At 38.1% G+C, this 15,145-nt stretch overlaps 1 protein-coding gene across 2 annotated transcripts in view; it reads right to left on the minus strand.

Annotated features, from left to right (window-relative positions):
- LOC106094994 (cysteine-rich motor neuron 1 protein) overlaps window positions 1-8,218 on the minus strand; it is a 410,024-nt gene extending 401,806 nt beyond the window's left edge. For both annotated transcript variants that reach the window (XM_059369755.1, XM_059369751.1), the window contains exon 1: window positions 6,709-8,218. The gene's annotated coding sequence lies outside the window, so the exon portion shown is untranslated. The remainder of the gene's footprint in view (window positions 1-6,708) is intronic.
- Window positions 8,219-15,145: the final 6,927 nt, after the last annotated feature.

Consider the following 15,145-nt stretch of genomic DNA (forward strand, 5'->3'; position numbering starts at 1 on the left):
ATCTAGGGTCTAAGGCCCATAAAAGCCACATTTATTATGCAATTTCACTGAAATTTGGGACAGTGAGTTGTGTTAGGCCTTTCGACTTCCTTCGTTAATTTCGCCCAGATCGGTCCAGATTTCGATATAGCTGCCATATAGACCGATCCTCCGGTTTAGGGTCTTAGGCCCATAAAAGCCACATTTATTTTCCGATTTTGATGAAACTCTTGACAGTGAATTGTGTAAGGCCCATCGACATCCTTCGTTAATTTGGCTCCGATCGGCCCAGATTTGGATATAGCTGCCATGTAGACCGATCCTCCGATTTATGGTGTTATGCCCATAAAAGCCACATTTATTGTCCGATTTTGCTGAAATTTGGGACAGTGAAATGTGTTAGACCCATCGACATCCTTCGTCAATTTGGTTCAGATCTGTTCAGATTTTGATATAGCTGCCATATAGACCGATTTCTTGATTTATGGTTTTGGGCCCATAAAATGATCATTTATTGTCCGATGTCGCCGACATTTGGAACAGTGAGTTAGGTTAAGCCCCTTGACATACCTCTGCAATATCGCCCAGATCGGTTCAGATTTGGATATAGCTGCCATATAGACCGATATCTAGGTTTTAGGTTTTGGGGCCATAAAAGACGCATTTATTGTCCGATGTCGCTGAAATTTGAGACAGTGGGTTTGGTTAGGCTCTTCGACGTCCTTCTTCAATTTTGCCTAGATCGGTCCAGATTTGGATATAGCTGCCATGTAGACCGATATCTCGATTTAAAGTCTTGGCCCCATAAAAGGCGCATTTATAATCCGATTTCACTGAAATTTGACACAGTGACTTATGATAGGCTTTTTAGATATAGCTTGTGTACTTATTAGTATTTGGTCCAAATCGGAACATATTTTAATATAACTGATATGGTACATAAGGTATAAAATTTCACCGAATTTTGATGAAAGTTGGTTTACATATATACCCGAGGTGGTGGGTATCCAAAGTTCGGCCCGGCCGAACTTAACGCCTTTTTACTTGTTTTTAGATATAGCTACCAAAAAGACCAATATTTTGTTATATGCAATTGAACAATGATTTGTACTTATTAGTATTTGGTCCAAATTGGACCACATTTCGTATAACTGCTATGGGACATAAGATATGCAATTTTCACCAGATTTTGATGCAAGGTGGTATATATATATACCCGAGGTGGTGGGTATCCAAAGTTCGACCCGGCCGAACTTGACGTCTTTTTACTTGTTTTAATATCCTCCAGCTCGATATCATATTCGATGCTTCCTATTCAAAGAATAGCATAGAAAAGAACAAAGTAGAGACATTGTGTGTTGTTATTTGAAATACTTTGACTGCCTAGTGTATCATGATTTCTGTTACGCCACATAACTTCATAACCTCTTATGTCAAATTGATTTAGGTGCCCTACTATTGAGTACGGTGTAGAGCACGCTTTTGTTTTGATACAGGGCTCAATCAGTCCTCCAACTCTCCTTAGTGCAACAAGAGAGAAGAAAGCCGTACTTTCCACTATTCCGACACAAACAAATCACTAGTGCTAAGAACAACAAACAAATCAACATTGCCAAACTCTTTATACCCTACACCACCACTTGGGTACAGAATCATTTTTTGATCGCTTTAGCCATGTCCGTCTGTCCATCTGTGCGTCCATCCTTGGGCCAAAAACAAATACAACAAATACGACCTGTATTAGCCACATGCCTCTTTTTTGGCCCAAGGACGGATTCTATTGATTTTTGTAAAAATCGGTTCAGATATAGCTCCCATATATATTTATCGCCCGATTTGCATTTTAATGGCTGTAATAACTACATTTTTCAACCGATCTGCACAAAATTTGGCACGAATTATTTCGTTACTGATCTTAACATATTTGCTAGATTTCATCAAAATTGGTTCAGATTTAGATATAGCTCCCATATATATATATATATATATATATATATATATATCGCCCGATTTGCACTTATGTGGGCGTAGTTGGTTTGTCTCCTTTTTTATTTTGATCATTAAAAAGAGTTAATTTTAATAAATTTTATTAAGCCTATGACGCTGAACGCGTTCGAATCCTGGCAAGAACATCGGACAAAACGGTGTTTATCCTCTCTTAATTTTGGCGACATTAGTGAGGTACAATGCCATGCATGGTCATTTAAAAAATTTTCCCCAAAGAGGTGTCGGACTCGGCTATAAAAAAGTTCCCTTATCATTGAGTTTAAGCTTGCATCGGAAAGTACTCATTGAGGTGTGAGAATTAGCCCCTTCTCGGTTCCTGGTGGTAATGTTCTTCCTTAGGGTAATGCTCTCATTAGGGAATGGATGGCACCTTAGACATTTCGACTCAAATATGGATATTAAATTCGTTCTTTATTCCCAAGGGAAATAAAGTTCAGTTTAGGGGGCTTCAAAATTGGATATCAAATTCGTTTTCTACTCTCAAATAGCTGTCATTTGAGTCCCATATTGCCATAATGGGTCATTATGGGTCAAATAAACCATTTGACGTATCTTTAGGAGGAAAAGCGCCACCTAGACTTGAACGGAAATTTGCATGTTATATTCGTAATCTACTTCCTAATACCTTTATTTTGAGTCCCTAATGGACTAATATGCCCATTTGGGCGTATTTGGGGATGGGCGACCTCCCATTACTTGGACCTAACGTTTTATGCCATGTTTGTAATCCACTGCCTAAAAAAGCGCCACCTAGACTTAAACGCAAATTTGCATGTTTTATTCGTAATCTACTTCCTAATACCTTTTTTTTGAGTCCCTAATGGACTAATATGCCCATTTGGGCGTATTTGGGGGTGGGCGACCTCCCATTACTTGGACCTAACGTTTTATGCCATGTTTGTAATCCACTGCCTAATACTTTTCATTTGAGTCTTATATTGACACGAACTTCGAATGTATCTGTTTTAGAGGAGTATTGGTGTTGGGGTAGGGGCCTCTGGGTACTTGGACCCAAATTTTAATACCATATTCGTTTTCTGATCTCCAATACCTTTCATTTGATACCCTTGCTGTGCCTATCGGACCACTTTCGGATATGGGTGGGGATTTTAGGGTTAGGGGGAGGTTCCGCCTCCACCCGATGTCTAAAAATTATATAGCCTATGTTTTCTTACAGACAAACGTACACAATCTATGACAATTTTAAGAAAAACGGTTCGGCCAAGTATCATGGCGTTTTTTAGGGTTGGCGTGACCCCCTATATTTCGATCTGATTTTATATGCCAGATTTGACCCCAATATTGAACGTCCAATATGTCTGTTTGTGGGGGTTTTGGAGTTGGGGCGGCCCTATGGGTACTTAGACTCAAATTTTAATACCATATTCGTATTCTACTCTCCAATATCTTTCATGTGATACCAACATTGTCCCGATCGGTCCACTTTTGATTTTCTAAATATATCAAAAAATTATATAGCCCCTGTTTCCTTCCAGAACAACAAGCGAAAATTTCGAGAAAATCGTTTCCGCCGTTTTCAGTCCATTTCGGAACAAACAAACCGAGTCCCATATATCCGTGATGGGCTAATATGCCCATAATGGGCGTTTTTGTTGGATGGATGAAAATTGCGACCTGTACTTTCTACACAATTAACATGGACCGACGGACGTAAAGGATGATTTTTTTGAGGTTAGGATTTTCATGCATTAGTATTTGACAGATCACGTGGGATTTCAGACATGGTGTCAAAGAGAAAGATGCTCAGTATGCTTTGACATTTCATCATGAATAGACTTACTAACGAGCAACGCTTGCAAATCATTGAATTTTATTACCAAAATCAGTGTTCGGTTCGAAATGTGTTCAAATTTTGACAAATTTTGTTCAGCGATGAGGCTCATTTCTGGTTGAATGGCTACGTAAATAAGCAAAATTGCCGCATTTGGAGTGAAGAGCAACCAGAAGCCGTTCAAGAACTGCCAATGCATCCCGAAAAATGCACTGTTTGGTGTGGTTTGTACGCTGGTGGAATCATTGGACCGTATTTTTTCAAAGATGCTGTTGGACGCAACGTTACGGTGAATGAACACATTTCGAACCGAACACTGATTTTGGTAATAAAATTCAATGATTTGCAAGCGTTGCTCGTTAGTAAGTCTATTCATGATGAAATGTCAAAGCATACTGAGCATCTTTCTCTTTGACACCATGTCTGAAATCCCACGTGATCTGTCAAATACTAATGCATGAAAATCCTAACCTCAAAAAAATCACCCTTTAGTTAAATCGAATCAGAAAGTGATTCTGAGTCGATCGGTTAACCTATCAATGGGTCTATCTCTCTTCCTTCCTGGTGTTACAAACAAAAAATTGGACAAAACTTGCGGCTTCCAGGGGCTAAGGAAGTCAAATCAGGAGATCGGTTTATATGGGAGCTATGTCAGGTTATAGACCGATTTGGAGCGCACTTGCCTCCATTGTTGGAAGTTATAATAGAAAATTACGTGCAAAATTTCAGCCAAATCGGACAACAATTGTGGCTTCCAAAGACTCAAGAAGTCAAATCGGGAGATCGGTTTATATGGAAGCTATATCCAATTCTGAACATATATGGCCCATTTGCAATCCTGAATGACCTACATCAATATTAAGTATAGTCCGATCTGAACCATATTTAGGTCGGATGTCGAAAGGTCTAAAACCACTATTTTTTTCAAATTTCAGCGAAATCGGATAAAAATAAAGCTTTTATGGGCTTGAGACGTTTTTTCGGCAGATCGATCTATATGGCAGCTATATCTGAATAAAGTGTGATCTGAACCATATTCAGGTCAAATATTGGGAGGCCTGAAAATACTCACTGTTTAAAATTTCAGCGAAAATGGGTAATAAATAAAGCTCTTATGGGCTTCTGACCCTTTATCGGCAGATCGGTCTATATGTCAGATATATCTAAATACAGTCCGATTTGGCCCGTTCAAGAACTTGACCATAAAGACGTATCTGTCCCAAATTTGAGCGCATTATCTCATTTTTTGAAGACTGTAGCGTGATAACAAGCGACGGACGGATACACGCACATCGTTAAATCGCCTTAGAATTTTACCAGAATCTGAAATATATATACTTTCTAAAGTCGGAAATTGATTGATTGAAATAGCTAAATGAATATACTCCCTATCTTATTTTGGTGGGTATAAAAGACGTTGTGTCCACCTAACAAAAGTGAATTATCAAACAAATAAAAGAGTGCTAAGTTCGGCCGGATCGAATCTTGGGTATCCACCACCATGGATCCGCTAAAAATGTTTTTATATTGTAATGTATTTTGGCCTCAAGACGTCATGTCGGGATATCAGTACTTAGGAGGGCCTATATCACCATATTGACCGCTCCGGATTAAACTTAGCACGGATGTTGTAAGTCATAAAATATGTTTTTGGACCAAAATCAGGTGACAATTTAAGTTTCTAAGGGCTGAAGAAGTCAAATCTGGGGATCGGTTTATATTGGGGTTATTTCCAAATCTGACCCGATATGGCGCAAAAAGAAGTATCTGTGCAAAATTTGCAAATTTGTGATTAGCATCAAACCTGGAATGGATGTTGGAAGTCATAATTATATTCTTTGTTCCAAATTTCAGCCAAAGGGGATGAAAATTGAGGATTTTAAGGGCTCAAGAAGTCAAATTAGGGTATCGGTTTACATGAGGCTATATCTAAATCTGAACCGATATGGTCCATTTTCAATCTTAAACAAACTACATGAATAACAAGTAACTGTTCAAAATTTCAAGCAGCTAGCCTTAAGCATTTGACCATTATCGTGATTTCGACAGACGGGCGGACATGGATAGATTGATTCAGAATGTCGAGAAGATCTAGTATATATATATATATATATACATATACATATATATATATATATACAGGTGTAACAAACGGAATGACTACACTAGTATACCCTCATCCTATGGTGGTTGGTACAACAAATATAACCAATACAGTTGCTTTAGGCGAGCGTGCCGTTCAACTCCCATTTCATTATATATATTTATTTATTAATGACTTAAAAAATTTCTTGAGAAACCTTTTGTTTGGCTTCCTTGGTTTTATTTTAACAACAGGGGTTATCTTTTGATCACAAATTCTAAGAAAGAATCCTAAGAAAAAACATTTTTCAGTGACATTTTTTTCTGCCTTATTAATTTCTAAAAAGGTTCTATTTATTCTTATTCTTGAAAAAATTTCCTTACAAAATTTTTTAAAAAAATTTTTTCTGTCCATTTTTATTTCTTTGATTTTTTACACAAAAAAAAAAAATATTTGTTTACTTCGTATTCGCTTGTCCATAAGGTCATTGACTTAACAGACCTTTGCGTCTGGTTTGCTAATTTGTTGGCAAAGCCCATTATGGTCTGCCGACACACCATAATGAAAAGATGAACAAAAACTTTGTTTTGTATTTTTCCTTTTTTTTATTTTTTTGGTTTTTGTTTTGTTGTTCTGTTAAACCTCACATAGGTCCCTAAGTGGTGGTAATGCCTAGGGAAGGCCTTGTGAAACGTTAAAATAAAAAATGCCATTCACGTTTAGTCTCACAGTTAATAAAACTGATATACAACTTGGGCAGAAAATACAAAATTAGTTGCCCTTTTTTTCAATTTGAAACACATTTTGTTTGCGAGTTTTTCATTTTTTTTTTTTTTTGCAAACTCACCTTTTGATGTAAAAAAATTTCCACGAATGAGTTTCAGCGTTAACACATAATGTCTAGGTTAATGATAATGCTGTTGTTGTTTAATGATACCGAAGGGAAAACAAATCAAATTTACATTTCCGTCAATGGCAATGATAAGGCTAACGAATGTTCATCATCAATGTAGAAAGGAAACACAAGCACTGCCATTCTTGTGTTTTAATGGCCTTGGAGAGTATTCATTTATTCACTTCCTTCTTTTAAACAGGCTACACAAAACCTTCACACAAATTCCTACAATTCTTAACTGAAGTGTATGCCTTGTTCATTATTTTTGTTGTTTCAGATGTTTACTTTTTCCTTTTTTTCTTCTTCTTCTACTCTCAATTAGCCTTGAATAGGAGGCTTTTATTTTTTTTGCGCCATAAATTCATTTGAACTTTAATAAAAATTATTTTTATTGCTAATGCGCCTTATGCTCATGCCTGTGCCTTTCGTTTATTTGAGTTAAGGTATAAAGATAATATTTGATTTGTTTACAGCATACTTTTTGGGGTATTCACACTCTTACCCGGCACTGTCATTCAACACAACACCGCACTGTGAGCAACGAAAAAAAAGTGCAAATTAATTTATTACAGCGTGTCTGCATATAAAAGCAATGATAATATTTCCTCACAACTAACCCTCTTTGCTGGTGTTCTACTCTTCAAGAGCCGTAGACATTTACAAATGTAAATGTTGGTTGGGTTTGCTTGGCTTTCGTTGCCTGCCTTAAGGCTGGTTGCCAGTGTATGGAGGGAGGGCGAAAAGTTGTGTAGGCCAAATGCTTTGACAGACAGCTCGTTGGGAAAAATGTTGTCACATATTCACCGACATACCGTCACTCACGCTAACATGCCGTTTATCTTCGTTTGGGAACCTAAACAACTACGAAAACAACACAATCACCGTCACACATTCTATTGCATGCTTACGCGTACACGCATACACTAGCGCACACACATTGAAGTCGCACGCCTATTTTAACACCTGCGTTTCGAAATTTTATGGCCGTTTTGTTGTATCTCAGTGGAGAAGGCAAAGGCAACGGAAATCGTTTAGTGAACTTGCCATTTAAATCATACCATTAGGCGTTAACAAACGAACATGACAACAACACCTTTTACCCCATTATAGCGTTATATTTTTGTGATTTTTTTGCTGGCTTGCTTTCTTGTATTCCTTATGTTTTGTTGTTACTTTTTTAGATGCGTTAATCAATCAATGTTAGATTTGTATTTTTTTTTAATATTCCTTTTGTTGTTTGATTTCTTATTTGAATTTTTAAAATTTTTGCTTATTCTTGTACACTTCAATTTGTATTTTGTATTTTCGCAAAAATTGGCTTTAATTTCATAACACCTTAAAGGATATCTCACAACTCTCTCTTTTTCTAAGCACAGCACAACACAGCTGCCCACTATAATGTGTGTGTGTGTGAATTCAAAATTCATAAATTTTTGATGCGGTTTCGTCTACCGTCCTTAACGTTTCGTTATCATAGACTGAATTCATATTAGCTATGCAACTAGCATATCCTTTTGGCATGGCCACACACAACAGGAACTCCCACTATTTTCTTTCAATTTAGTAAAACCAGTATTTGTTTGCAGCGCATGTGCCGCATTTGCTCAAATAGTCGTTGGAATACCGATGGTAGTGTAGAGTTATTTTGGCACTTCCAGTCTTTGAGTGTGTGTGTGTGTGTGTGTGTGTGCGCGAGTGTAGACTTTCCAAGGATTTGTTGTATGAAAGTTTGTATGTGTGGATGGTTTCTGGCAACGATATATTGGTATTCGTGTTCACTGCCGTGTTGTTGCTCTTCATTTTCGTATTTCCTTTGCTATGAGAATGTCAAACTGCTTGCTTGGGCCCTTGCGTATGGTGCATTTATTTAGTTTTATACCATATTGTCATGTTTTTGTCTTGAAATACATATACATATATTAGTGAGGCACAATTTCTTGTTGAATAAATCAAAAGTTTTCAATAAAGTTTGCAAAAAATCTTCGATCATTAGGCTCATCTCGAAAAATTCTGAAATAACATTATCATCGCACGGAAGAAAAAAATCTTCAAGAGTTTACTTGTTTGCTTAAAAAAAGAGAGTTATAAACTTTATTATTATCCACATTTATTTAAATGGTCAAAAACTTATACAACATATAGGGATCTTACTAAGGCCCATAGGTAAAGTTGGTAATGTGCCACAAGCAAAGCGAAGGAGTGTACAACCTCATATTTTCACAAGTCAATATCGTTGGCATATCAACATCCAAATTAAGTGATTTTCTAAGAGTATTTAGTATGTAAGAAGTAATATTACAAATATAAGCCTATTATAAACATAATATTTTTGATGTCATTGATTGTTTTCTCGTATGTTCTTTGAATCGCCTTGTTCAAAATTATATGACTGGTTTGTTATAAAATGAAATAAAAGTCGTGAAACCCGGATATAGAAAAGTGGTAATAAAGTTGTTGCAATAGTTTTGAGGCAAAACTACGAAAAGTGATCAAAATTCTATGAAAAACAAGTAAAAAGGCGTTAAGTTCGGTCGGGCCGAACTTTGGATACCCACCACCTCGGATATATATGTGAACCACCTTTCCTCAAAATCCGGTGCAAAATTCATACCTTATGCCCCATAGCACCTATGTTCCGATTTGGACCAGATACTAATAAGTAAAAGTTATTGTTCAATTGTATTTAACAAAATATTGGTCTTTTTAGTAGTTACATCTAAAAATAAACCGATCTGAACTTTATACCACACGGATGCCGAAAAGCATAACATAAGTCAGTGTGTCAAATTTCAGTGCAATCGGATTAAAAATGCGCCTTTTATTGGGCCAAGACTTTAAATCGAGAGATCGGTTTATATGGCAGCTATATGCAAATCTTGATCGATCTAGCCCAAATTGCAGAAAAATGTGGAAGAGCTTAACTTAACTCTATGTCCCAAATTTCAACAACATCGGACAATAAATGCGCTTTTTATGGCCCCAAAACCTAAAACCGAGAGAACGGTCTATATGGCAGCTATATCCAAATCTGGACCGATCTGAGCCAAATTGGCGGAGGATGTTGAAGGGCCTAATACAACTCACTGTCCCAAATTTTCTCAAAATCGGATAATAAATGTGGCTTTTATGGGCCTAAGACCCTAAATTGGAGAATCGGTCTATATGGCAGCTATATCCAAATCTGGACCGATCTGTGCCAAATTGACGGAGGATGTTGAAGGGCCTTATACAACTCACTGTCCCAAATTTTCTCAACATCGGATAATAAATGTGGCTTTTATGGGCCTAAGACCCTAAATTGGAAAATCGGTCTATATGGCAGCTATATCCAAATCTGAATCGATCTGAGCCATATTGACGGACGATGTCGAAGGGCCTAACACAACTCACTGTCCCAAAATTTCTCAAAATCGGGTAATAAATGCGGCTTTTATGGGCCTAAGACCCTAAATTGGAGAATCGGTCTATATGGCAGTTATACCCAAATCTGAACCGTTCTGAGCCATATTGACGGACGATGTCGAAGGGCCTAACACAACTCACTGTCCCAAATTTCAACAAAATCGGATGATAAATGTAGCTTTTATGGGCCCAAAACCTTAAATCGGTGGATCGGTCTATATGGCAGCTATATCCAAATCTGGACCGATCTAGACCAAATTGCAGCAAAATGTGGAGGGGCTTAACTTTACTCTTTGTCCCAAGTTTCAACAACATCGGACAATAAATGCGCTTTTTATGGCCCCAAAACCTAAAACCGAGAGAACGGTCTATATGGCAGCTATATCCAAAACTGGACCGATCTGACGGAGGATGTCAAAGGGCCTAAGACAACTCACTGTCCCAAATTTTCTCAAAATCGGATAATAAATGCGGCTTTTATGGGCCTAAGACCCTAAATTGGAGAATCGGTCTATATGGCAGTTATATCCAAATCTGAACCGTTCTGAGCCATATTGACGGACGATGTCGAAGGGCCTAACACAACTCACTGTCCCAAATTTCAACAAAATCGGATAATAAATGTAGCTTTTATGGGCCCAAAACCTTAAATCGGTGGATTGGTCTATATGGCCGTTATATCAAAATCTGAACCGATCTTAGCCGTATTGACGGAGCACGTCGAATGGCCTAAGACAACTCACTCACCAAATTTCAGCAAAATCGGGTAATAAGTGTAGCTTTTATGGGCCTATGACCCTAAATCGGAGGATCGGTCTATATAGCAGCTATATCCAAATCTAAACCGATCTGGGCCAAATTGACGGAGGATGTCGAAGGGCCTAACACAACTCACTGTCCCGAATTTCAGCAAATTCTGATAATAAATGTGGCTTTTATGGGCCTAAGACCCTAAATCGGAGGATCGGTCTATATGGCAGTTATATCCAAATTTAAACCGATCTGGGCCAAATTGATGGAGGATGTCGAAGGGCCGAACACAACTCACTGTCCTGAATTTCAGCAAATTCCGATAATAAATGTGGCTTTTATGGGCCTAAGACCCTAAATTGGAGGATCGGTCTATATGGCAGCTATATCAAAATCTGAACCGATCTGAGCGGTATTGACGGAGCACGTCGAAGGGCCTAAGAAAACTCACTGTCCCAAATTTCAGCAAAATCGGGTAATAAATGTAGCTTTTATGGGCCTATGACCCTAAATCGGACGATCGGTCTATATGGCAGCTATATCCAAATCTAAACCGATCTGGGCCAAATTGATGGAGGATGTCGAAGGCCCTAACACAACTCACTGCCTCAAATTTCAGCAAAATCGGATAATAAATGTGGCCTTTATTGGCCTAAGACCCTAAATCGGCGGATCGGTCTATTTGGGGGCTATATCAAGATATAGTCCGATGTAGCCCATCTTCGAACTTAACCTGCTTATGGACAAAAAAAGAAGCTCTGCAAAATTTCAGCTCAATATCTCTATTTTTGAAGACTGTAGCGTGATTTCAACAGACAGACGGACGGACATGTCTAGATCGTCTTATATTTTTACGCTGATCAAGAATATATATACTTTATAGGGTCGGAAATGGATATTTCGATGTGTTGCAAACGGAATGACAAAATGAATATACCCCCATCCGTTGGTGGTGGGTATAATAGGCAGAAATAATGTTACGCTTTGATAAAACGATTGCGAATGCCTCATTATATAAAACAAGTAAAGGCGTGCTAAGTTCGGCCGGTCCGAATCTTGGGAAGCCATTACTTTCGATTCTGCTAAAAATACTAACTTAATTGAGATGAAGGGCTACATTTTATTCTACATACCAAACAAACCAGCAAAAAAAAAGCTTCTAGGAACCGAACAAGGATAAACGAGAGACCGGTTTAAATTGGAGCTATAGCAGGTTATTGACTTGGACCGTACCTTGAACATTCATTGAAAGTCATAAAGAACACTACATGCAAATTTCAGCCAAATCGGACAAAAAACTGTGGCTTCAAAGGCTCAAAAAGTCAAATCGGGAGTTCGGCCCATGTTTTGATATAGTTACCATATAAACCGATTTTGGATCTAAAGTTCTTGGACCTCTAAAGGGCGCAATTCGTTCCGATTTGACTGAACATTTTTATTAGATGTTATAACTTACAACAACTGTGCCAAGTATGGTTTTAAATCGGTTCATAACTTGATCATATAAACCAATCGCGGATCTTAATTTCTTCAGCCTATTGAGTAAGCAATTATTATCCGATTTGATTAAAAGTTTGCATGAAGTGCTCTGTTTTAATTCCCAGCACCAAAGCCAAAAATGATCTGAATCAGCTCTTAAACTTATATAGCTCCTATGTAATCTGATCTCTCCAATATAATACTTGAGCCTGTAGAGGGTGCAATTCTTATCCGATTTGCCTAAAAACATCTTTACAACTACTGCTCCTATGACCTTCTCCCGATTTTACATCTTGGGCTCCTATAGGGTCGAATTCTTATCCGATTTGGCTGAAATTTTGCAAAATTACTTCTACTATGATGTTCAAAATCGAACTTAAGCATAGACTGAATCGGTCAATAACCCGATATAATTCCAATAGTATGGCAATTTTAATCCACTATCCTTTGCCGTGTATCCTTTGTTAAAGTCATATCGGGCAAAAAACCTGACAAATGCGATCCGTGGTGGAGGGTATATAACCAAGCACGTTTTTATCATGATTATGTATTTCCAAAAGTCGCCCCGGTTGAATAAAGTTGGTAATTACATGTTGAATATTATTGGACCCGAAACAACCTATATATGAATTCGGTTAACATTTCTACTCAATCTTTATTTTCTTGTTCGAATTGTAACTGAATCCATATTTTGTCCAATGTTCCGATTGCCCAACTACAACTCATTGTCCCAAAATTCGGCGATATCGGACAATAAATGCGCCTTTTATGGGCCCAAGACCTTTAATCTAGAGATCGGTCTATATTGCAGCTATGTCCAAATCTGAACCGAACTGGACCAAATTAATAAAAGATGTCGAAGGCATAACAAAACACACTATCCCAATTTTCGGCAAGATCGGACAATAAATGAGCCTTGTACGGGTCCAAGACCTTAAATCGAGAGATCGGTCTATATAGCAGCTATATCCCAATCTGGACCGATCTGGGCCAAATTGCAGAAAGATGTCGAGGGGCCTAACTCACTATCCCAAATTTCGGTGACATCGGACAATAAATGCGCCTTTATGAAAAGATCGGTCTATATGGTAGCTATATCCAAATCAGGACCGATCTGAGCCAAATTGAAGAAGAATGTCGAATGGCCTAACGCAACTCACTGTCCCAAATTTTGGCAAAGTAGAACAATAATTGGACGTTTTATGGGCCCAAGACCTTAAATCGAGAGATCGGTTTATATGGCAGATATATCCAAATTTGAACCGATCGGGGCCAAATCGATGAAGGATATCGACTGGCCTAACACATTTCACTGTGTTAAATTTCAGCAAAATCGAATAATAAATTTGGCTTTTATGGACCTAAGACCCTAAATCGGCGGATCTGTCTATATGGCAGCTATATCCAAATCTGGACTGATCTAGGCCAAATTGAAAAAGGATGTCGAAGAACCTAAAACAACTCACTCTCCCAAATTTCAATAAAATCGGATAATAAATGTGGCTTTTATGGGCCTAAGACTCTAAATTGGTGGACCGGTCTATATGAAGAAATAGTCCGATATAGCACATCTTCTAACTTAACCTCCTTATGGACAAGGCCAGGCCGAATCTTATATACCCTCCACCATGGATCGCATTTGTCGAGTTCTTTTCCCGGCATCTCTTCTTAGGCAAAAAAAGGATATAAGAAAAGATTTGCTCTGCTATTAGAGCGATATTAAGATACGGTCCGGTTTGGACCACAATTAAATTATATTTATGTTGGAGACCTGTGCAAAATGTCAGCCAATTCGAATAAGAATTACGCTCTTTATGGGCTCAAGAAGTAAAATAGAGTGATCGATTTATATGGGAGCTGTATCGGGCTATAGACTGATTCAGACCATAATAAACAGGTATGTTAGTGGTCATGAGAGAATTCGTCGTACAAAATTTCAGGCAAATCGGAGAATAATTGCGACCTCTAGAGGCTCAAGAAGTCAAGATCCCAGATCGGTTTATACGGCAGCTATATCTGGTTATGAACCGATTTGAACCATACTTGGCACAGTTGTTGGATATAATAACGAAACACGTCGTGCAAAATCGGATAATAAATAATAATAATCATTCCAATCGGATAAGAATTGCGCACTGTAGAGGCTCAAGAATTCAAGACCCCAGATCGGTTTATATGACAGCTATATCAGGTTATGAACCGATTTGAACCATATTTGGCACAGTTGTTGGATATCGCAACAAAATACTACGCGCCAAAATTCATTCAAATTGGATAAGAATTGCGCCCTCTAGAGGCTCAAGAAGTCAAGACCCAAGATCGGTTTATATGGCAGCTATATCAGGTTATGGACCGATTTAAACCATACTTGGCACAGTTGTTGGATATCATATCAAAACACGTCGTGCAAAATTTCATTCCAATCGGATAAGAATTGCGCACTCTAGAGGTTCAAGAAGTCAAGACCCAAGATCGGTTTATATGGCAGCTATATCAAAACATGGACCGATATGGCCCATTTACAATACCAACCGACCTACACTAATAAGAAGTATTTGTGCAAAATTTCAAGCGGCTAGCTTTACTCCTTCGGAAGTTAGCGTGCTTTCTACAGACAGACGGACGGACGGACGGACGGACGGACGGACGGACAGACGGACGGACATGGCTAGATCGACATAAAATGTCGCGACGATCAAGAATATATATACTTTATGGGGTCTCAGACTAATATTTCGAGTAGTTACAAACAGAATGA

The sequence above is a fragment of the Stomoxys calcitrans genome, chromosome 1 (genome assembly GCF_963082655.1).
Source record: "Stomoxys calcitrans chromosome 1, idStoCalc2.1, whole genome shotgun sequence".
Classification (NCBI taxonomy): domain Eukaryota; kingdom Metazoa; phylum Arthropoda; class Insecta; order Diptera; family Muscidae; genus Stomoxys; species Stomoxys calcitrans.